Genomic DNA, 24021 nt, shown 5'->3' with positions numbered 1-24021 from the left:
TTTTTGTTTCATCAAAGTTAAAGAGGAAGAATGATTCCACACCATCCCTAGTAAGAGCTTTTGTTTTCAGGCGCAGGAAGAAGCAGGGGCACCTCTCCCTGACCTCCAAGGCACTACTAGGGGCAAATGTTTTGCACCAAATAGTCAAAAAGCCTCTATTCTTCCAACCCAAGGGAATGTGGGAAAGAAATTGTATAAATGGGCTCAGCACTCCATCAATCAGTCTCTCTCAGCAGCAGGACAGCTCCCTGAAAAAAATAAGTAGAATGGGTTTATACTTGTTGTGAGGAGAGAAGCCAGTGAAAAGGCTGAGTTCAGAATTGGGCCAGATCTAGCTAGGATTACAGAGAAGAACATTCCAGAAAACATTTCCCCTGCGAATCCCTAGAGAACAGGCTGCTGCCTGCTTCATTCTAAGGCCTCTTCCTTTTCCCTCCTGATCACATGACCCAAAGTGAACTGTATGCAGCCCACCCTTTGCTTCTTTATGCACACATGCACACAAACACTGGCAGATGTAACTCATGGGTAAAGCAGGAATGCAACTTACTTGTTAGTTCGTCACATTTATATGGCCACCCATCTCTCACACAAGTGACTCTGAGCAGCAAACAATAAAACCTACTATTAAAAACATACCACAAAACCAATTAAAACCAACTAAAACAATAAACAAAGATTAAAACAAAACCACAAGGGGGAGAATATTACACATAATACAGCCAACATGTGGGTTCCCTATTACCAGGGGATCCCCAGGCTTGCTGAAAAAAACCACATTTTAAGGGCTTTTCAGAAGGCTATGAAGGTTGGGACTAACCTCACCTTGGGAGGGATGATGTTCCAGAGGGTGGGGGCCATGGCAGAAGAAGCTCACTGCCTAGGTCCCATCAGATGGAACTCCTTTGCAGACAGGACCCGCAGCATGCCTCTCCTGCCAGACCTGATGATCCCAGGTAGATGTAATCGGGAAGAGGCGGTCCCTCAGATTACCTGCCCCATGACATGTAGGGCTTTAAAGGTCAAAAACAGCACATTGAATTGGACCTGGAAGCAAATTGGTAACCAGTGCAGCTCATGAAGCAGAGGTATAAGATATGTCCTCTTAGGGGCACACAAAACTGCCTGTGCTGCCGCATTTTGCACCAGCTGCAGCTTCTGGATACTCTTTAAGGGCAGCCCTATTGACAGCACATTACAATAGTCCATACAGGAGGTGACTAGGGCATGAGCAACTGTGAACAGACCCTCATCATCCAGGAACAGGCATAATTGGCACACAACATGAAGCTGTGCAAAGACCCTCCTGGCCACGACTGCCACCTGCTGCTTGAGCTGGAGTTGTGAGTTCAGAAGGACCCCCAGATTACGAATCGGGTCTATCTGGCAATGCCACCCCATCCAGTACCAAAGATAGGAAAGTCCCAATCCCTGGAGCCAATCCAGAAGGATGCAAGGGTTGATGCTTTCAAAAGCTGTTGAGAGAACAAGTAGAGCCAGGGTGGATGCACTACCCCCATCCCACTCCTGCCAGAGATCATCCAAAATCACAGCCAATGCATTTCCATCCCATGGCCAGGTCTGAATCCTGACTGAAAGAGGTCCAGATAATCCACCTCACTGAGGGTCTGCTGAAGCTGCTGTGTGACCACCTTCTCCACAACCTTCCCTAAAAAGGGAGGTTGGACACTGGATGAAAATTGTCTAGTATGGTGGGATCCAGTGATGGCTTCTTGAGCAGGGGATGAACCAACACCGCTTTAAGAGATGAAGGAACCACTCCCTCTCCCAAGGATGAATTAACCATTGCCAGAACCCAGCCACATGTCCCCTCCCAGGTGGCCTTAGCCAGCCAGGAGGGACATGGATCTAAGGAGCAGGTGGCTGAGCTCACAGTTATAAGGACCCTGTCCACTTCCTGAGGCCCAACAGGTTCAAACTGTTCCCAGATAACAGGGCAAGACTGTGCCCCAGGCATCTCCACTGGACCTATACTAAGGCTGGCATCTAACTGGGAACAAATTCAAGCAATTTTGTCTGACAGATGCTCTGAAAAGTCTTCCACCCTGCCTTGCAGATGAATCTCTGGGTTTCCCTTGCCCAGGAGGGCTTGGGTCACCTGAAACAAGGCTGCTGTATGGCAATCCATGGGCACAGTAAGGGTAGAGAAGTATTGTCACTTTGCTGCCCTTACTGCCACAAAGTGGACCTTAAAGTGGCTTTTACCTGTGTTTGGTCAAGTTTATCCTTTACTGACCTCCAGCGGCACTCTAGAAGTCTCTTCTCCTATTTCATTTCCTTCACTTCCTCCATAAAACATGGACAGCTGCAGGATCCAAGGGAGAGGTCACATGGGCGCAATCTGATCCAGCTGCCCTCTTATTCCAAGTGGTGACTAAGGCCTCTGTCAGACCATGCAGCAGACCCTCAGGAACAACTTCTAGCTCCCTCTGGAACACTTGCAGGTCTATCAGTCACCAGGGGTGGACTGATCTAATAGGTCCTGCCTTCCTGAGGTGCGGGGCAGCACCAGAGAATCTCATGGTTACCAGAGCATGATCTGACCATGACAAGGGAATCATAGAGAGCTCCCCTAATTTCAGATCACTTTGCCATTGCTTTGACAGGAAAACCAGATCAGTGTGTTACCACTGTCCTGTGTTAGGCTCTGGATGACCTGGGATAGGCCCATGGCTATCATGGAGGTCATGAACTCCTAAGCCACATCAGGCCCCACTCCCAAGGAAGGCAGATTGAAATCCCCCAGGACCATAAGCTTGGGGAATTCCACTACTAACCCTGAGATGGAGCCAAGGAGCTCAGGCAGGGATGTTGCTATGCAGCAGGGAGGCTAGTACAATAACAACAGTCCAGAATGATCCCTAGAGCCCAACTGAATAGGGTCTCATATCTGGCAACCTGTGCAGCAACACCCTGAAAGCCATAAGAGACTCCTGGATGACAACTGCCACACCCCAACCCCTGCCCTGCCCTGCCCTTGAGTCTTGGCTGATGCTATACCCAAAACCCAACTGGGCACATTTCCAAGAAGGGGACACCCCCCTCCGGACCCAGCCATGTCTCGGCAATACATGGTATTTTCTTACACACATAGACACAAATACAGATGAATCCTATGAGCCTTGCTGGTGAATGGTTTGGAAGCTCTGCATGTATTCCCTACCTTCCTTAGGGCTGAAATTTGTAGGATATATGTTTACGTGTGTATGGATATATGTATGCATATAAAATTATAACCCATCATTTTTTATCTGTAATGAAAGTCTACCCACACAGGATTCCCAGCTAATGACTGTATGAATTGGATCAAGGTTCTGATTTCATCAGAAGGTATGGATTGTGCTTCTAGAATTTAAGGAGAGGGAAAGGTTATCACATGTTAATGTTCCTTCCAACCTCAAAGTTGGGGGCACAGCCACTTTTGAGACAGACTAAATTGCAGTAGTGCTTGAAATACATTCTGCAGAGGGGCTAAGTCAGCTTCAGGCAGCAGGGAAGTATATGCCAGCCCTTCTACGGTTCATAAATATTGAAGGAATTTTCATTTTTTAGACTAACACAAGTAAATGTCAATCCATTACTTCATTAACCCCCACAGTTATAGTATCATAAACAAATACCAAGACAAATAAATTAGTTATACTTTTTCAAGTTTGAATAAAATAATGCATTTGGTGCATTGCAGCAAAAAATGTTTTCATTTTTCAAAAGTTTTTGAAATGGAAAGGAATGAACAACCTAAGGAAAAGCAAGAAATTTGTCTCACCTTGCAGAGACACCAGATTGAAATCTTAAGTGAGGACTTGCAAACAGATGGCATCATCTAATCAAATGGGTGGTTGGGGGAACCCAAAGAAGGGTGGAACTTTATTATTCTGTCAATGGGCTTAAAGTGTTTTCTATTGCTGCATCTTTACTAGTGCACAGTTAATGATTTTGTCATTTGAGGGCTTAACAGTTACTTTCACATACCAATCAACAAGGTCAATAATCTGCATTTGAACAACATACTAAGCTTGATCAATTTTTAAATAAGGATGTGGATGAAATGGGAATCTTCTTTTGTTTCGTGCTTGGAACAGAATATCACTATTACCTTGTGTTCCCCCAATACAAAGCCTGAACTGAGCACAACAGTGGAAGACTATCTAAGTGACTTGTGCACCTACTGAGTCTGCTGTTCAGGTAAGTGGTGATGCACAACCTCTTGTCTCTCCTTAGGAATCTGTGTTGAGATGGCCTGGAAAGTTGGAGCTTAGACTGAAAACTCTTAAAAGAGAGAACTCTTAACAGTCCTAGGTCATATCTGGGCACTGCTTTCTGCTGCTTTCGGGCAGATCTTTAGGAGCATTTAGGTGAGAAAAGGATTCTTGTGGATCTTTTCAGCAGGTCTCTACCTCAGATGTTCAGCCTTTTAATCCATGAACTATATTGTGACAGAGAAGGTGTAACCAGCATGCGATCAGTTTCTCACACTGGAATCACATAAGGAAGGCTACTATTTAGAGGGCTACTATCACAGGTGTCAGGAGTGTCAGCAGATAGGAGGTTGGGGAGTGCAGACGATAACATGTGAATGACTTACTTGTTTGCATCAGATGTGATGCAAGTACATAATTGTGATGGTCGTATGTCATCACATGTGTTGTGTTAATGTCATCACATACGCCTCATCATTGCAATTTGTTATAGACACTGCTGGCAACGACTGATTTTTACATATTTGACTGATAGATTATGTGCCATCAAGTCAGTGTCAACTCTTAGTGACCAATAGATAGACTTTCTCCATGACAATCTGTCCCTAACCTGGTATACCCATTGCCACTATAACTGAGTCCATCCACTTTGCTGCTGGTCATCCTCCTCTCTTTCCTTCCACCTTTCCCATTTACATGTTGGAAGGGATAATTTCCGACAGCTTCCTAATCTGAATTTCAGTTCAGTTTCTTACCTCTGCTGAAGATCTCTTAGTTGGGGACAGGACAAGGAACTATCTTTTGCTATATGGAAAATTTAGAGCAGAAGGGAAGAGAGAGAATGAGCTGTTTCGAAAGGAGAGAATCTTTTTATAAGGGATCAGTTTCTGAATGTGTGTATGTAGGAACAGTCTCTCTGCGCTGAATTGCTTTCAATGGGATATGCATAGATGTAAGCTCATGATTCATGTTCCAAGTATTGAAAACAATGCTTTGTAGATTAGGTTTTGTAGATTAGCTCCCCCTATCCAACACCCTCTAGACATGGCAGGGATTCTGGAGTTGTGGTCCCAACATACCTGGAGGGGCAGGTGGTTCTAATAAAGCAAGAATAGAGTTTCAGTGATATTCCTTTCTTGACAAATGTGCCCAGTAAGTGAATGCCTTAGTCAAGATAATCACTCAGTAATCTCTTTGGAAATACTGTAATGTTGGGTCTGGCTTTGGGCTGTTCCTTAGCAAACATTCACTGTCAATTGATGATATCAGTATCTTAAAATTCATACTGAAGTAGGCAATCACTGTCGTGTGTCAACTGGCTCTGCATATTCCTCCATCAGTTCTAAGGTCCCTCCATCTTTCGCATCAGTGTACACCAGCAAGTATTTGATAGAAATAGGGGCAAGAAGCTTTATAAGTATTTTAAATGTACACTTTTATACACATTTACTTTTTAGAGGTTTCAAAATAATCTGCAGCCTTAAAGCTGTCAGAGTCTAAGGGATGTCAATAGCATTGATTCAACAAATGATCAAGGTTAAGATAACAGCTTGCTAGAGGTTGCCTGCAGAGTTCAAAAGAGAGGTTAGCTTTGAGCAGAAAACTTCTCTTATACCTAGGGAGGTGCAGGCAAAGTAGACATGATTTCTCATTCCACATCTACAAATAGCAAGTGTCTATAAATCATATTTGGACTGAACCTGGATTGTGGGACAAAGTTTAAATCCTTTCCTCCACATCATTTTTCTAATGATAACTGTCCCCCTCTCCAAGGCTATTTTCCCCTGTAGGAACCACTTTAACTAGACTTTATCTACCAGGGCCAATAGCAGTTGAGGTACAGACACATTTGTTTAGGACAACTGGGGGTGTGGGGGAGAAGACAAAATTAACCTCTTCTGCCCTATCCAGATCCCAACTCAAACACTTTCTTTCCCCTCTCCCAACTACTATTTGCAGAAATTTTAGAGAGATGGAGTCACATCTATTAGGGATTAATAAACACTCTCCCTCAACACTGAAGATTCTCGGAGCTAGTTGGGTTTTCCAGACTGGAACACAGGAATGACTACATGGAACACCCACATATAACACTTCCACAAACTTTGTCTTGAGGAAGGTGACAGGGAAGATGTTGGTGGAGATTCCATATATCTTTACAGGCTATCTGATTCTACCTGAGCCACAGGACATTACAAAAATGATCTATGCATCAATTCCTTCCAGATCTTAGCAGAAACTCATAAGAGTATTTATTCTTTGTGGTAACATTTGGACTCAGTTTTTGAACATACTTCCTACTGCTACATGTTTATTTATTTTTTCCCCAAGCACAGAACTCTGGGGTGTAACTTAGCAGAGTAAGGGTATTATCAAATGCAGTAGGCCTGATATTTTGCAGTGAGTGGAGTAATGAGGAGACCTAAGTCTATTAAATCCAGAATTTGAAATGATCTAGGTGCAACACTGGGTGACTGTAGGCTCCTCCTGACATGAGAAGAAGAAGCAATGGTCCTACTCAAAGCAAACTGATAGAAATTTGAAAAACAAACAAACTGTAACTATCTTGTTTCAAAGATTTTTTGCTCCAACCCTACAACATCTAGCTTGGCCTTGGCCACCATATTAAGTTATAAATCCTACTTTGTTTGATAGGACTTGCTTCTAGATAATTGATGCCATTCTTTTCCTGTGGCAAATAGATTCTGTATAAAAATATAATCATTATATAAACTCATATTTAAGACAATTTACACTTGTAATTAGGAAATCAATTTTCTTAGGTATAAAGTTGTCCTAGTTAATTATGACATCAATATGCATGGTCATCATTTGAAAGCATTCAGCTGAAAAATCTTGTTTAACCTTGTAGGGATTAAATGCCATCAATTAATTAGGCAAGTAAGATAGGGATTCTCTTCCACATTCTGTCTGATACATTCCGTAGGTTCTGGACTCTTGTCCAGATTCTGAGCAGCATTTCTACCTTAGTTAATGTAAATATATTAGACTTTCTCTGTCACTCTTTTTGACGCTGAGTTTTGGGTAACAGTTTAAAACATTAAAAACAAATTGTGGTCATATTGGCTGGGGGTGAGGAGGAAAACAATCTAGAATTAATAGAGGCAATATCAGTATTCGTCCAGCTGAAGGTTAACAAACCAGGGGCAAGCTTTTACATTTCCAGAAACTTTTCATTGGGTAGAATGGTTAGAAGTTGTTGTGGTTGTTTTAAAGAAGGGGAAGGTGGTTGAGGAAAGAGAAAGACAACTGTGGCTGATATTTTACCTATGGGTGTAGCAGGTTACATAGTTACTGTAGGAGAATTGTGTGAATCTCCATACATGCATATTGGATATTTCATCAGAAACAGAGTGTTGTTGGGTTATCCCAAGGGATCTTACAAAGTTTGCTGGGAAGAAAAAGCTGCAAAAGATTATTGGATCCCCATTTTTGTAAATATGTATTTCAGTATTTAAAGGCAAAACTTTTGCAATGCTTTTGTGGGATGCACAGATATCTGTAAAACATTTGGTGAAATACAACTCTATGCATATGTGATTAAATGTTATCTCCACTTTGATAGTGCATGAAAGGTCTCCTGAACCTTAGAACTGCAGCCTATAAATGAGAATTGTAACCTGTAAAGAAGTAAAGCTTGGAAAAGAGTAGGAAGCCAAGCAGACTGCAGAACAAATACCAATGATTCCTCAAGAATTCTTTCCCAATAGCTGGTAACTTTAAAAAAAAATGAAACTATGATTTGGGCTATATTTTCTTGTACTTAGTTGCTAGCTCTGACCTTTCAGAGGCTATGAATAATTTTGTAGTGATTCTTCTAACCACATAACAAACAGGCCAAATCTCAGACCCTTGCTCTAGTAAGCCAAAATCTGAAAAGTGTTATATGAAGTAACCCTGCACATTTTAGATGTTCTACAGTAGAGTGAATTCTATATGCACCCAGAAATGTTGAACTCTTTGGGGAGAAAGTTGCATTTTAGCACTATGTGTAATGCATCTCCAGAAAGAAATGAAAAACTGCTTTAGAGGCAGAAGCAGACTGGAAAAACATGGGATGCTTCCAGACTAAGCTTTTATTAGCCTTTTCCCCATGACACACTTAAGTGAATCAATAAGTCATGTTATTGTGTCATGGATATTCCAAATAAGGGCTAACTGACCCATTTAACTAATCTGAGGGGTTTAGACTAGCCCTAACTCTGCTCAATCTTTCATAATGTCAAGCTAACTCTTCCCATTGGGATTATCTAACACTTACCAATCCTAACAGGCCTAAAGGCCCTGAAGGGGCCATGTGAGGCCCTAAAGAGGCCACAAAAAGGGAACATCTTTAAGCACTCTGTTTTCCCTTTTACCCCTATGTCTAAGTACAATAAGAAAAATGAGCATAAACAAGTGGGAGGTAGGTAAGAACTCCCTGAATCTGATTTGGGTAGCATGTCTCCAAAACTCCACTGTGGATTTTTTTTTTGAAAAAAAGCTCAGGGAAAAGAACGGAAGCTGGGCAGCAAATAACAGGCTCTCAATCTGCAGTTTCTTGGAAGTCTGCAAAATACAACAGAGAGTGCTGATGTACAGTAGCCAGGGGGTTTATTGGGCAAGGAGACAGCTGAGTCACTGTGTCTTGGGAAATGGGCCATCATCCCATTATTGTTCCACTGGCTTATTACAACAACAGCATTCAGGGTCCAGATGGCATTCTATGGTTTCACTTTTTTTTTTTTTTACTTTTTTTCTTTCCAATTCCCAAGAAAGAAGAAAGAAGGTAGAAACAATGGAATAGTTGCACAGTATCTTTGGTAAATATGAGAAACCTTCCATCTGGAAGCATCTCAGGGGAAATGCTAAATGCTGATTGGAGTAAAATTTCAGTCCCCACTTCCCTCTCCCACCCTGCCTCAAAGGGAATGCTCACTTACAGAAATCAATGGGACTTAATTTTCAACTTGACGAATCTGCTCTAAGTGTGGATCCAACTCACAATAAGCAAACTGATGGAAACAATGAAAATTCAGTAATAGAATAAATAAGTAAAGAGCAAATACATATCAATTCTAAAAACAGTATTTAAAAGTACCAGCAACAGAATCAAAATGTCTTGAGAAAGAGACATAATTTTTCAAGGGGCAGGACAGTACAAATAAAGAGAAAGATGATTTAACCTAAACTTCCCTGATATGGATGCCTCCAGATATTTGGGGATTACAGTGTCTTCCGGATTTTTCAGCCAGCATATCTGACTTTACTAATTATAGATGTTACTGGAAAAAAAGTGATTTTTGTTTTTTACTTTGATTTATGAATAATTTTTATAGTCAAGAATCCATGAAAGCTGCCCTTTAAATTGTTCCTTATTAGCACTGTGCTGAGCTTCACAGGGGTGCTTCCCTTTATTAGAGTTTCAATTGATGCACCCCTTTGAAGTGTAATTGTTGGAGTGGAGCAGTCAGCTCAATTCAATTCATCCTGCAAGTGCAGAAACTCCTGTTTCCAAATTGAAGTGTCTGATCTAATTGAATTAGTAGTTTTGATGCTTTGTTTAGAAGGAAGGAAGTGAGACATCTTGACTCAGCATGGAAAAGTGCTGTGTTGTGGTGGAGTGACTTGCTTCCATGAAGCAAAAACTACATCAATGCTGATCACAACTGCCCTGCACAGCCGTAGTACTACAACTAAAGCCACTCAAGGTTTTCATTCAAGATTTTGATATAATCACTAAGCTGAAGTCTTAGGGAGGACATTGTTATCCCAGAGTGTTGTAAAAAAAATTGTGCCTTCCAGATGTTGTGGATTACAGTTTCCATAACCCATAAGCCTTGGCCATGTTGGCTTCTGGAGACTGTAGTCTAAAACATTGGAAATCACCAGGTTGCCTATTTTAGTCTTATAACATGGACCAGAAGCAGACTGACTGGCTGGTGTAACAACTTAATTAATGGATCTTCATCTGTTTGGGAATGATTGGTCTATCCCTTTAAAACACAAGTACAAGATATATCTTGCCAATACTGAAGCAGTTACATTGGATATTGGTCCATTTATGTACACAGTTTACCTTTCGGGTACTTATGTTTTCAAGCCAAATACAGGAGAAGGAAATAGGTAGCCCTCTAGATGTTGGCAAATTGCAGCCCTGCCAGTCATGGCCAATGGTAAGGAATGCTGGGAGTTTTTATTCAGCAATAATTGGAAGAAGGGCTGAAACTTCCCGGCCCTGCCACAATGCCTTGAGATCTGAATACCCAAAGATATTCATATCCTCTACCATATCTTTGCTGATTTTTAGATAGTCCTAAATTCTGTCACCATATGGTTTTCTTGGCAGAATACTGGAATGGGTTCCAGTGGACACATAATATAAGATGTGTCCATCTTGTGTAAGAGTCATTGGTGAAAAAGAGGTTGACAGAAGACTAAAAGGTTAGGTATTGTTACTGATGACAGAAATAGGGCTTACAAGAACTACAAGAAGTAGTTATTGATAGATAGTCCTGATGAACTGGTGTCCATCAGGTCATGAAGCATTGGAAGCAACTCAATGACTGAACAACAACAACAAGTTTTCTCTGTCCCACTCCTCTTCTCTAATTCCAGTCTACCATGGAATCATTGTATTGCACTATAAAAATAAGTTTGTCTGTTGCTGTCATTTTAGTGGCTACTTATTGTTACCTGAGTTTAATTTTTTGTAATTTGATTATAGTGTTTCTACTTACTGGCTTGTAGTTCATCTTGGGTGAGTGAAAAAGTAGGATAGATATCTACTGGATTGTAAGGATAATGACAGCAGCAGCAGCAGCAGCAGCGATTCTGAATGAGTTTAGAATCGCTTCTTCAAGATCATCTACCACCTAAGAATGGACAGATGGTAACCTATATATGGAATCCCATCGCTAGGGATATTTGACTAGAAGCAACTTTGGTATCTTTCTCCTGTTGGCTGAAGTCTTTTATTTGCCAAACTTTCTAGTTGATTGTAGCACCTGCTTTCAGTTTTATGATTTCTCCTGACTGTACTTGTATCTATCTGTCTGTCTGCCTGTCTGTCTATCTATCAAATTTTGTCACTGCCCATCTCCCCCAAAGGAGGGACTCTGGGCGGTTTACAATAAAGCTAAAAAGATTAAAATACAATAAAAGCAAGATATATTACATAAGGTATAAATATAACTATAAGGTATAAAATAGCATCCAAGATGGCAATTAAAGTTCTGATTTGGATTCATAAATACATGGGGACCGTTTTAATGTGCTAGCCGTCCCCAGGATTGACTACCCCTCTTCCTGCCCCAAGTGAGAGGGCAGAGCCAGGTCTTTAACTTTTTTCCAAAGGCCAGGAGAGAGGGGGCTAGCCTCACCTCTGGTGACTGTTCCAAAGGGCGGCGGCCATGGCAGAGAAAGCCTGCTTCCTGGACCCTGACAATTGACATTCTATCATCGACAGGATATGTAACATGCCCTCTCTGCATGACCAGGTGGGACGGGTTGATGTAATGGGGATGAGATGGTCCCTTGTAAAGGTTGCCTATTCTAAAACACTGTCAGACTCATGAACAGGAATTCAAAGAGATCTGATTTATTAAAGAATAGTATGCAGGATCACAGAGAAAGCTGAGAATGATGAAAGCACACCAAATTCGAACTGAAAAACCCTCGGTGCAAATGAAATCCCTCCCCCCGTAGAATCTTCCCAAGCTCACAATCCCAGGTGCTCCTAATGGTCTCTGATGGTCTGCGGGAAAAGGCCTTGAACAGAGCACATAACCCAAACACATTCCATTGTACTGATTTCACATACAGAGCTTGGTACAAGGTTTCACAGCAGCTCCCTCCCAAACAGAAATGCGCGTCAGCGCCATGGCATGTGAAACGTTGTGATGTATAAACTACATTGAAACAGTGAACATGACATACTGCCCCCCCCCAAAATAAAGAATACATTAAGCAGCAGGCTTCAAAGGGTAAGCAAGGTGGAAACGGCAAACTAAATCAGGAGCATTAACATGGTGGGCAGACACCCATTCACGATGAGGAAAGTGTTTCCATCAGACCAGATACTGAAGAGTGCCTTGAAGCTTGCGAGAATCAACGATGTCCTTGACTTCAAAGTGTTGTTGGCCGTCAATCATAATTGGAGCGGGAGGAGGAGGTTGAGGGTGCCAGCGTAGTGAGTGGTGCACAGGCTTAAGCAAGCTGCAATGGAAAACAGGGTGCAAGTGTTTTAAATTGTGAGGCAGTTCCAATTTAACAGTAACTGGATTGACAAGACCAACAATAGGAAAAGGACCAATGAATTTGGGAGCAAGTTTTTTAGAGGGTTGAGGTGATTTGATAAATTTAGTAGATAGATACACCTGATCCCCAACTTTGAAGTCATGTTGTAAAGAGTGATGCTTATCAGCTTGAGACTTGTAAGCAACCTGGGTGTCAGCCAAAGCTTGCTGAATGACTGGCCAGGAATTAGACAGCTTAACAGCCCAGTCAGATGTAGAACATGTTTGGGAAGGTTGCTGTGGCAGTTCAGGAATGGGAACAAAGTCATGACCAGAAACCATGCGAAAAGGGGTTTGTCCAGTGCTTTGATGCACAGCATTGTTATAAGCAACTTCAGCAAAAGGCAATAAGTCCACCCAATCATCCTGATGGTAGTTAATGTATGCTCTTAGAAACTGTTCAAGAGTGGAGTTCAAAATCTCAGTAGAACCGTCAGTCTGAGGATGGGACGATGAGGATAGTGGAGGAAGCTGGGATCTCCTCTGCACCTCCCCTGCCCCTCCAGTGACAGAGACAGGTTTCTTAGCATGTACTCTATCGATTCTATTTTGGCCTCCGTCACTCTTAGTCTTTCAGGGGTTTGAGAGTCCTCCCTCCCTCGCGTGTTCGGCTTTCTCTCTGTTGACACCGTAGTAGATTCTTTGTCTGGGGTTAGTGGGAACCGATACTTCCAGGATGCCCCCAACATCCCTGGCTGGGGTTCCCCTACTTCATCCAAGGTGATCAACTCTGCGAGCAATTCACTGGGGCCCAGTTACTCTGGCTCTTCCCCATCGTTAGATTCCTCCACCTCAGAATTGGAACTCGATCCATCCTGGGAGTCTGAAGGTTCTGGGTGAGGTTCAGTTCTCCGCTCTTGACTGTCGACTCAGGCATCAAGCTAGCCATCTCCTCAAGTCCCCCGGTCGTGAGCTTGGACTCAGCCATCGTTAACTATTTTCCCTCGCAAGAAACTGATCTTGGTAGGAGCTAACGGTACAACTTTGGGGATTCTCAGCTTTATCTAATGGTTGCCTATTCTAAAACACTGTCAGACTCACGAACAGGAATTCAAAGATATCTGATGTTTTAAAGAATAGTATGCATGATCACAGAGAAAGCTGAGAATGATGAAAGCGCGCCAAATTCAAACTAAAAACCCTCGGTGCAAATGAAATCCCTCCCCCCGTAGAATCTTCTCAAGTTCACAATCCCAGGTGCTCCTAATGGTTTCTGATGGTCTGCAGGAAAAGGCCTTGAACAGATAACATAACCCAAACACATTCCATTGTAATGAATTCAGATACAGAGCTTGGTACAAGGTTTCACAGCAGCTCCCTCCCAAACAGAAACGCGCATCAGTGCCATGGCATGTGAAACATTACGATGTATAAACTACATTGAAACAGTGAACATGACATCCCTTAGGTAACCTGACCCATGCCATGTAGGGCTTTAAAGGTGATAACCGATACCTTGAATTGGACCCAGAAGCAAACTGGCACCCAACACAGCTCTCGCAGCAAAGGTGTTATGTGTGCCCTCCTTGGGTCACCCAAGAGTGCTCGCATGGCCACATCCTGAACCAGCTGTAGCTTCTGGATACTCTTCAAGGGTAGCCCCATGTAGAGTGCATTGCAGTAGTCTATGTGGGAGATGACTAGGGCATGAGTGACTGACGGAGGGCCTTTCAATCTAGGAAAGGGAGTAACTGGTGCACAACATGAAGTTGAGCAAAGGCCCTCCTGGCCACAACTGCCACCTGCTCTTTGAGCAGGTGTTGTGAGTCTAGGAGGACCCCCAGAAGCACTGGGTCTGTCTGGGGCAGTGCAACCCCATCCAGAACTGGAGATGGTAAGTTCCCGGGTACAGAGGAGCCCCCAACCCACAACCATTCTGTTTTACCAGGGTTCAGCTGAAGCCTGTTGTTCCCCATCCAGACCCCAACAGCCTCCAGGCACTGAAAGAGGGTGGTCACAGCTTCACGTACATCACCCAGGACAGAGATGTATAGTTGGGTATCATCTTCATATTGATGATATCTCATCCCATGGTGACAGATGATCTTACCCAGCGGTTTCCTGTAGATGCTAAAAAGGAGCGGGGAGACTACTGAACCCTGCAGCACCCCACAGAAGAGGGGCCATGGGCCAGATCTCTCACTCCCTATCAACACTGATTGGGACCGGCCTTGGAGGAAGGAGGTGAACCAGTGCAAAACCACACCACTCATCCCCAACTCCCTGAGCTGACCCAGAAGGATACCATGGTCGATGGTATCGAAAGCTGCTAAGAGATCAAGAAGAGCAAGGATGAATGCACTGCCCCCATCCAGCTCCCACCAGAGATCATCCATAAGTGCAATTAATGCTGTTTCTGTCCCATGTCCAGGCCTGAAACCTGACTGGAAGGGGTCTAGATAATCCTCTTCCTCCAGAATCCTCTGGAGTTGCAACGCCACCACTTTCTCAACCACCTTCCCTAAAAAGGGGAGGTGGGAGACTGGATGGAAATTGTCCAACATGGTAGGGTCCAGTGATGGTTTCTTGAGGAGGGGGTGTACCAGCACTTCCTTAAAGGATTTACAGCCTGTAAACTCATAGAAACTGACAAAAAAAAGGTACAGTATATCATATTGCTAACTGGTGTTAATTTTGCTGATTCATACAGATTGTAAATACCAGAAATAAATGACACTTTGTCATTTTAAAAGGCATTGCTATGTTTATGAGGATAATTGGGACTTTGTGGGTTTTGGTCCTGAAGTCTATTCTACAGAGAAGGTGTTTGTCTCCTTTAAGTGTCTTTTATTTGAATGATGTTGTAGGACTTTGGATATGATATACTTAGTCTCTGGAACAACCATCTTACAAATCATTGTGGCTAAGAAAAAAGTAGTAATATATTCTGTGCAGCCAATCCATCCCAAAATGAATTCAGTCCACTCTAATCCCTGAAATATATAGGGTACTGGAATTCACTGGAATAATAAGGCATCGTAATGTATGCAGAACAATAAATTAAGGTAACAGCACCAGATGGACAACACCGAAATCAGATTGATTACATCCTTTGCAGCCAAAGGTGGCGGACATCTGTACAGTCGGTAAAAACAAGGCCTGGAGCTGACTGTAGTTCAGATCACGAACTTCTTCTTGCACAATTTAGGATCAGACTAAAGAGATTAGGGAAGACCCACAGATCAGCTAGATATGAGCTCACTAATATTCCTAAGGAATATGCAGTGGAGGTGAAGAATCGATTTAAGGGACTGGACTTAGTAGATAGGGTCCCGGAAGAACTATGGACAGAAGTTGGCAGCATTGTTCAGGAGGCGGCAACAAAATACATCCCAAAGAAAGAGAAAACCAAGAAGGCAAAATGGCTGTCTGCTGAGACACTAGAAGTAGCCCAAGAAAGAAGGAAAGCAAAAGGCAACAGTGATAGGGGGAGATATGCCCAATTAAATGCAAAATTCCAGAGGTTAGCCAGAAGAGATAAGGAATTATTTTTAAACAAGCAATGTGCGGAAGTGGAAGAAGACAATAGAATAGGAAGGACAAGAGACCTCTTCCAGAAAATTAGAAACATTGGAGGTAAATTCCAGGCAAAAATGGGCATGATCAAAAACAAAGATGGCAAGGACCTAACAGAAGAAGAAGAGATCAAGAAAAGGTGGCAAGAATATACAGAAAACCTGTATAGGAAGGATAACAATATCGGGGATAGCTTTGACAGTGTGGTCGGTGAGCTAGAGCCAGACATCCTGAAGAGTGAGGTTGAGTGGGCCTTAAGAAGCATTGCTAATAACAAGGCAACAGGAGACGACGGCATCCCAGCTGAACTGTTCAAAATCTTGCAAGATGATGCTGTCAAGGTAATGCATGCTATATGCCAGCAAATTTGGAAAACACAAGAATGGCCATCAGACTGGAAAAAATCAACTTATATCCCCATACCAAAAAAGGGAAACACTAAAGAATGTTCAAACTATCGAACAGTGGCACTCATTTCACATGCCAGTAAGGTAATGCTCAAGATCCTGCAAGGTAGACTTCAGCAGTTCATGGAGCGAGAATTGCCAGACGTACAAGCTGGGTTTAGAAAAGGCAGAGGAACTAGAGACCAAATTGCCAATATCCGCTGGATAATGGAAAAAGCCAGGGAGTTTCAGAAAAACATCTATTTCTGTTTTATTGACTATTCTAAAGCCTTTGACTGTGTGGACCATAACAAATTGTGGCAAGTTCTTAGTGGTATGGGGATACCAAGTCATCTTGTCTGCCTCCTGAAGAATCTGTATAACGACCAAGTAGCAACAGTAAGAACAGACCACGGAACAACAGACTGGTTTAAGATTGGGAAAGGAGTACGGCAGGGCTGTATACTCTCACCCTACCTATTCAACTTGTATGCAGAACACATCATGCGACAAGCTGGCCTTGAGGAATCCAAGGCTGGAGTTAAAATCTCTGGAAGAAACATTAACAATCTCAGATATGCAGATGATACCACTTTGATGGCTGAAAGTGAAGAGGAACTGAGGAGCCTTATGATGAAGGTGAAAGAAGAAAGTGCAAAAGCTGGCTTGCAGCTAAACCTCAAAAAAACCAAGATTATGGCAACCAGCTTGATTGATAACTGGCAAATAGAGGGAGAAAATGTAGAAGCAGTGAAAGACTTTGTATTCCTAGGTGCAAAGATTACTGCAGATGCTGACTGCAGTCAGGAAATCAGAAGACGCTTAATCCTTGGAAGAAGAGCAATGACCAATCTTGATAAAATAGTTAAGAGCAGAGACATCACACTGACAACAAAGGCCCGCATAGTTAAAGCAATGGTGTTCCCTGTAGTAACATATGGCTGCGAGAGCTGGACCATAAGGAAGGCTGAGCGAAGGAAGATCGATGCTTTTGAACTGTGGTGTTGGAGGAAAATTCTGAGAGTGCCTTGGACTGCAAGAAGATCCAACCAGTCCATCCTCCAGGAAATAAAGCCAGACTGCTCACTTGAGGGAATGATATTAAAGGCAAAACTGAAATACTTTGGCCACATAATGAGAAGACAGGACACCCTGGAGAAGATGCTGATGCTAGGGAGAGTGGAAGGCAAAAGGAAGAGGGGCCGACCAAGGGCAAGATGGATGGATGATATTCTAGAGGTGACGGACTCGTCCCTGGGGGAGCTGGGGGTGTTGACGACCGCCAGGAAGCTCTGGCGTGGGCTGGTCCATGAAGTCACGAAGAGTCGGAAGCGACTAAACGAATAAACAACAACAACAACAGCACATGGGATGCTATCCTAGAATATAAATCTATCCTTAGTAGATGTACTTCAGATTCTTTAGCTATGAGGGAGAGAGAGAGAGCAGAAGAATTACATAGTTCACAAGATTCAGTTAGTTCATTGAATCATACTATAAACATGGATGGTGATTGGTTGTTGTATCTGCCTAACTACTGTTAATCAGTTCAACCCACCTCTAGCTACCCAGGTTAGATTCAGTTAGCTTAGCACTTCCAGTTCAAAGCTTGCTTGCTATTGTAATAATCTAGGCAGCTCACACTTTTCCTCCAATAAAAAGAAAGCATGTCCTTTTGAAATATTGAAGCCTTGACAGAACAGCCTTTCCTATCCTGGTTTCCTCTATGCAACTTCCCATGCTGGTTGGGAATATCTGGAGGATTCCAAGGTGAGGAATTAGTATATCGCAGATAGGCACTGAGCTCGTAGAAATCTATCTTCTGGACGTGGCTGCGTGAATGGAACTTTTCTCTCCTTCAGCCTGTGAAGTTATTGTACCATGTACACAAAACACCTAGATATTTGATTCATGGAGGCCTCATTCATCCAGCCTCCTCCATCCTGTCAGAGATCCCTGGCTAAATGGCAGAGGGTGGTTGAGTGGGAGGTTGAGATTTAGCACAACTAGAGCAACCAAAGCTTAGGAAGGTTGGTGTTGTGCATATGTGCTCCTCACTGTCTGTTCAGTCACATCTCATCTGGACATCTGCATCTTATTCTACATGCTTGCTTATGAATGAAGCTCCTGGACAGGTTTTATGGTCAGTGTTATCCCACATCTTTTCGTTTCTCCACTCAATGTTTATGATAGGAAATGCTTGAATCACAGGCAGGGCAGAGCAGTGTATTCTATGCTTTGTGTATATGCCTCCTTATCTGTTATTATTCAAAAGTGTACATGATGGGATAAAACTGCAAGAAGTTGGTGTGGTATTTATAGAGTTCTTGAAATTCTGTTCTACCTTTTCCCTGTTTTCATGAAATTCTGCCTTTTTTGCCTTATTTAATCACTAGAAATTCACAAACTTTATTTATTTATTTATTTATTCTCATTTCAAATTTCGTCGCCACCCATCTCCCTCAAAAGAGGGACTCTGGGCAGTTTCCAATAAAACTAAAACCAAATATATAAAATCCAGGATGGTGATATTAAAAGTTCTTAATTTAAATTCATAAATACACAGGGGCCTCTTCAGGGTGCTAACCAACCCCAGGGTTGATTATTCCCCCTCCCACCCCAAGTGAGATGGCACAGCCAGGTCTTTACACCTTCCCAGAAGGCCAGGAGAGAGGGGGCCTGCCTCACCTTTATATCAGCTGAAGTCAGGCAAATGTTTTCAAGTACACATTTAACTTGGACTATTAAGGAAGTTTGGTTTAATAGGGAAGGTCTTCATATTTTAGGTGCATCACAAGTTGCTTGCCATTAAAACAAGATGAAACAACAGGCCACCTGTTGATTCTGAATTGCTTCAATTCAGTGGTGAGTAACACTTTAACAAAACTCCACAGAGATGTATGAGCCTGGCCATTAAATATTATGCTCAGTTATCGTATCATTAAATCAGCTTCAAAGGCCATCATGTAAACAAGACTATTAAAAGCAAATTTGGGAAGGGAAACCTGCCACTAAAAGCATATCCACACTGCTTAACCACACCCTTAAACTGCTCCTGTCCTATGCTGATGTCAGCTTAATTCTCAGATGGCTGAAGAAAAATCTGTTCAGAGACATTTTGGCAGTAGCTGGTGAAGGATTTGGTCCAGACTGTAGGTTACTATGGTTGGCATTGGGCAATTATCCTCCTGCTGAGCCTTTCAGGAAAGCATTTGTCAATCACTTTCCTTTCTGTCTGCAATTCTTACTGGATATATGTCTGTGTGTGTAGACAAAGCTAAATTAAATCTGCGTATATCAAACACACACATTTCTAGGCACAATGACCAGTTTTAAAACAACAGTTCCTGTCTTGCATTTTCCCAGCTTTTTCACAACAAAGTCTGCTCCTGCTCCTGTTATGGGTCTTTTTCAATGGCTTAATGGTTATACCACTTGCTTGCCATGCTGAACACCCCCAGTTCAAAACTAGGTGAAATGTTTTTCTTTTTTAATTACTTCATTACTATTTTCTCTTCCCTGAGCTAGCTCCTTTTCCACTGCTTTTTTTCTTAAACCTGCACCTGTGTGCCATTTCATTGTTTTTCCAATCACTGAGGTAGAAGGGTTTTACCCCAGCTACCAAATAGGCCATATAGCTTTGGGAGCTGGGGGTGAAAGTCCTCCACCTCAAGTGACTAGAAAACAATGAAATAATGGACCAGTAGACTTAAAACAGAACAGAATAGTCCAGAGGAGAAGTAGGCAGCCCGGGAAACTAAAATAGTAATTTAAAAAAAATGTTTTTGCAAAGATGGGAATGTTCTATATGTCAATCAAGTGTTATAATTAATAAGCCACTGAGAAAGATCTGTAGTAAAAGCTGCAGTGAATCTTTTTGAGGAAATGCTGGGAAAATAAGGTGAGAGAGGTATTCTTGTCTCTATGCATTTACAAATCAAACTGCAGGAGATTGCTTAGAACAAAGTAAAGCTCAGCAGGCAAAAGGACAGCAATGCTTGAGCCAGCCTGAGCCAAAAACCACTACTTTCTGTTTGGAGCAGGAAAATACTAGTGGATGTTACATTTATCGTGAGCCGGAGGTGAGTAGAAGATGACATTGTTCGTTCTTGCCCTTTTCATAGCTCATGCCCACAAGAGGGCAACCTGGCAGTGTGGATATGCCCTGAATCTCCCAACCTCTCATAAACTTTGTGACAATAAATTGTAATAGCATCTGGAACAGTGTGAATCACTTCCCGATCCAAAAGATGTACTTCTGGAAAACTATCAAACCACTCATGGAATGACCAGATTATGAATTTCAGAAGAAAAATAGAATATTATGATGTTTTCCAAATGTTCCATCCCCAGCATGTTGAGTTTCACACATTCCTGAGAATTCTAATTTTCAGAGAGAGTGTAATTAAAAATTAAGTCTTGGACAGCCAGTGCAAGACATCTGGTCACTATAGTGAGTAGTATATTTCTATTTGAGCAACATTTATGATTTCCACTTCTTTTCAAATAAGCGCTTGCAAACATTATACTTATCTGTGTCCTCTTTTGTTTTCTTCTTTAATAGTGATTTGTTTGAAGCCCAGATAGGAATAACTTGTTTTGGTCCTAGCTCCAATGGAGGAAACGGTTTCCCTTTCCTGTTTTATTGTGTCCGTTCTTTGGCTGTAGCTTGTGAGTTGGGGACTTGCTTGGAGACTAAAGTAAAAAAAGGCATTGATCTTCTGGCAGGACCATCTATCTTACATCCTGATTTCCATTATCTCCATGCAGTATATAGAAGCATAGTCCAGGAACAAAAAAAATCCTTTGACAGGAAACAGTGTTGGCTGAAGATTCACAACATGCTAGAATGGTAATGGGCTATTCTATTGCAAAAATGGAGGAAATTATATAAATTAATTCCCGTGCCATAACAAAATGTATATGAAAAAAGCACCAGATATGGGAAGAAGAGATGATTTTTGTATTTTAAAAGAAGGTGATAAGTTACTAAAATTGTTTATACTTGTGATGAAGATGGGAAGTCAGATATATATACAATGTGTGTGTGTGTGTGTGTGTACACTTTTTTTCATTATTATATTCTTCTTTTTCTTTCTTTTCTATTTTGTCCTTTTTTCTCTTTTTCTGTACCTTCTACTCTTTCTTTTTTTCTTCTATTTTTTATTTTGTATTATTTTTTTCTGTTATAATCATAATCTTTAATAAAATTACTATTAAAGAAAGGTACCAGATATATGATGGTTCCCTATATGATCTGTTTTTAAACAACTGCTTTCTCTGGAATTGCCATCTTTTCCCACACCAGGAGTCCTTGGAGGACAATGATATCAAGTTAGATTTCAAGTCATTTCAGTCCAATAATATCTTCCAGAAAATATGGCAGCTGTTTTTCCTGTATGGATGGGCAAGGCATTATCCAGGCTTCTTAGGGCATCAACTCTTGTAAATAAGCAACTAAACAAAAGAACTTGTATTTGCAGTTTCCACCCATATTAATTCTTTTTGTTCATAGTATCAGAGAGTTGGAAGGTGAAACTTAAATCATTGACTCCAACAATTGCTCAGTGCAGGAAACTAAGTTAAAGATAGTTGTCCAGCCTCTGCTTGTACACGTCCAGAAAAAGGGAACCCATCACTTCTGTGAACAGTTGGTTTCACTGTTGAATTGTTCTTGCTGTTATGGGGTTTTTTCTACCATTCATTTGGAACCTGCCTTCCTGTAAATTAATCCTTTAAGGACTTCATTTTCAATCACCTGGGTATTGTCATTACCTTTCAATTAAACTCTTCTGTTTTTATCTGAATCCTCTTTAAAACATGCTGCCTAATACTTGAGGTGTGATTTCTAATTAATGCTACTTCTTTCAGACAAGAACTTAGAAATATCCTCCCAAGTTGCCCAGTTTTGTGCTACCATCTGCACGATATGCCGCACCATTACTTAGGTTTGAAATTTCTTAAACTAGTATTTTATTTCGATTTATTTTAGTATTTTTATTTTTAATTAATTTTAGATCCTATCATACTTATTATTTTTCTATTTTATATGTGTATATATAAATGTAAGATTGTTACTACTAGACATTTTGACTGTATCTGGCCTTAGGGCTGTTATAAACTTGATTTGATTTGAGGTGCATTTGGAATTGAGTCAAACTATAATTTTCCATAATTTGGAAATTATACTTCTGTTGATGTAGCCCATCACTTTATGATACCTTCTCTATTTTCTTAGGTACTGATGACAATCTGACAGCTTAATAGTTCCATATTCTGATATTGGGACAAGGCTTGGCAGAAGGATTCCTCAAGGACTTTTTTTTCTAAGGATTTCTCAAAAAGATAAAGATTAGAGATTTGGCCAGTGAGTTCCTTCAATACCCTAGAATCTGGAGAATTTCCCATTTTTTCCCCTTTTGTTCACAGTTTTAAATGCTTTCAGGGTAAATAGGTATTCCCTGAATAGGTGTTCTCAGGCTACATTTTGCCTCCTTTAGTCTATTATTGACAGTTGTATGGTGTAACACGTATTTTCTTATTGGAGAAGATCGAACTAAAATAGGAGTTCAATAGTTCTGCTTTATTTTATTTTTTTTGGCCATCTTCTCAGAGCGTCTGGTTTACTCTTTCTTTTCTTTGCCTTTTAATTTGAGTATATCTGAAGAAGTCTTGTTTGAAGAAATACTAATAATTTCCTTACATTCTCCTAGCTCTCTTTACTACTTCAGTTTATTCTGAATTTTATATCATTTCTGAACTGTCTTTTTTCCAATAGCTTCTTTTGCCATGGAATTCTACTTAAATGTTGATCCTATATATTGATCTTCACTGGGAGGTTTGTCATGAATAGCCCATTATTTTTCCTTGAATTGGTTCAGTGATTTTTCTGTAATAACAGGAGAGATTATCATGGTTTTTAATGATTTTCTTGCATTGTTTATTTGTGGATTAATAGTCCTATTTTGAATTATTTTAAGAGAAGAAGTCAGTATTTACCACATTCCCCCATGGGAATGATACTGGGCAAGTCAGAGGACTATACAAGATATAATTAAAAGGCTGTTAATCTCTAATTCCCTGGTGACTATAAACAAGCTGCAATTAAATGAACTCAAGCTACAAACTACTAAGAAAACTTGCTAGGAGGAATTGTGCTGAGAAGAAATTGGGAATCAAGATAATAGGAAGATTTTAACTCTTATTATTTGGAGGTTAAAAGTACAGTAAATATATACATATGTAAGAGGAAATACACGGCAAGGTAATTTGCTTAGTGGAACTTCTATTTATTCTACTTCCAACCAGCTACTTGTGGGAAAACAATGTCCTAAGATAGCAAGAAGATGCCAGTATAGAAACAGCCTTAGTTCTGGAAGGCTGGAAAAGGAAGAAAAAGATAAAAGAGTAATGAAAGCGAGTACAACAGAGCTATGAATTATTGGTCTATCAAGTTCAAAACAACATGCCATATCTCTCAAAAATCAATATTATGGGCAGTATCCGCAGGATACTAGCAAGCATCACACTATGGTAAGCTATAAAAACTCCCAGGAACTTCAGTTTGTTCTTGAACTTGTGACATTCATTTGGTGGGGATCC

Source organism: Candoia aspera, chromosome 1, assembly GCF_035149785.1.
Source record: "Candoia aspera isolate rCanAsp1 chromosome 1, rCanAsp1.hap2, whole genome shotgun sequence".
Classification (NCBI taxonomy): Eukaryota; Metazoa; Chordata; class Lepidosauria; order Squamata; family Boidae; genus Candoia; species Candoia aspera.
Note: the sequence above shows the minus strand (reverse complement) of the source record.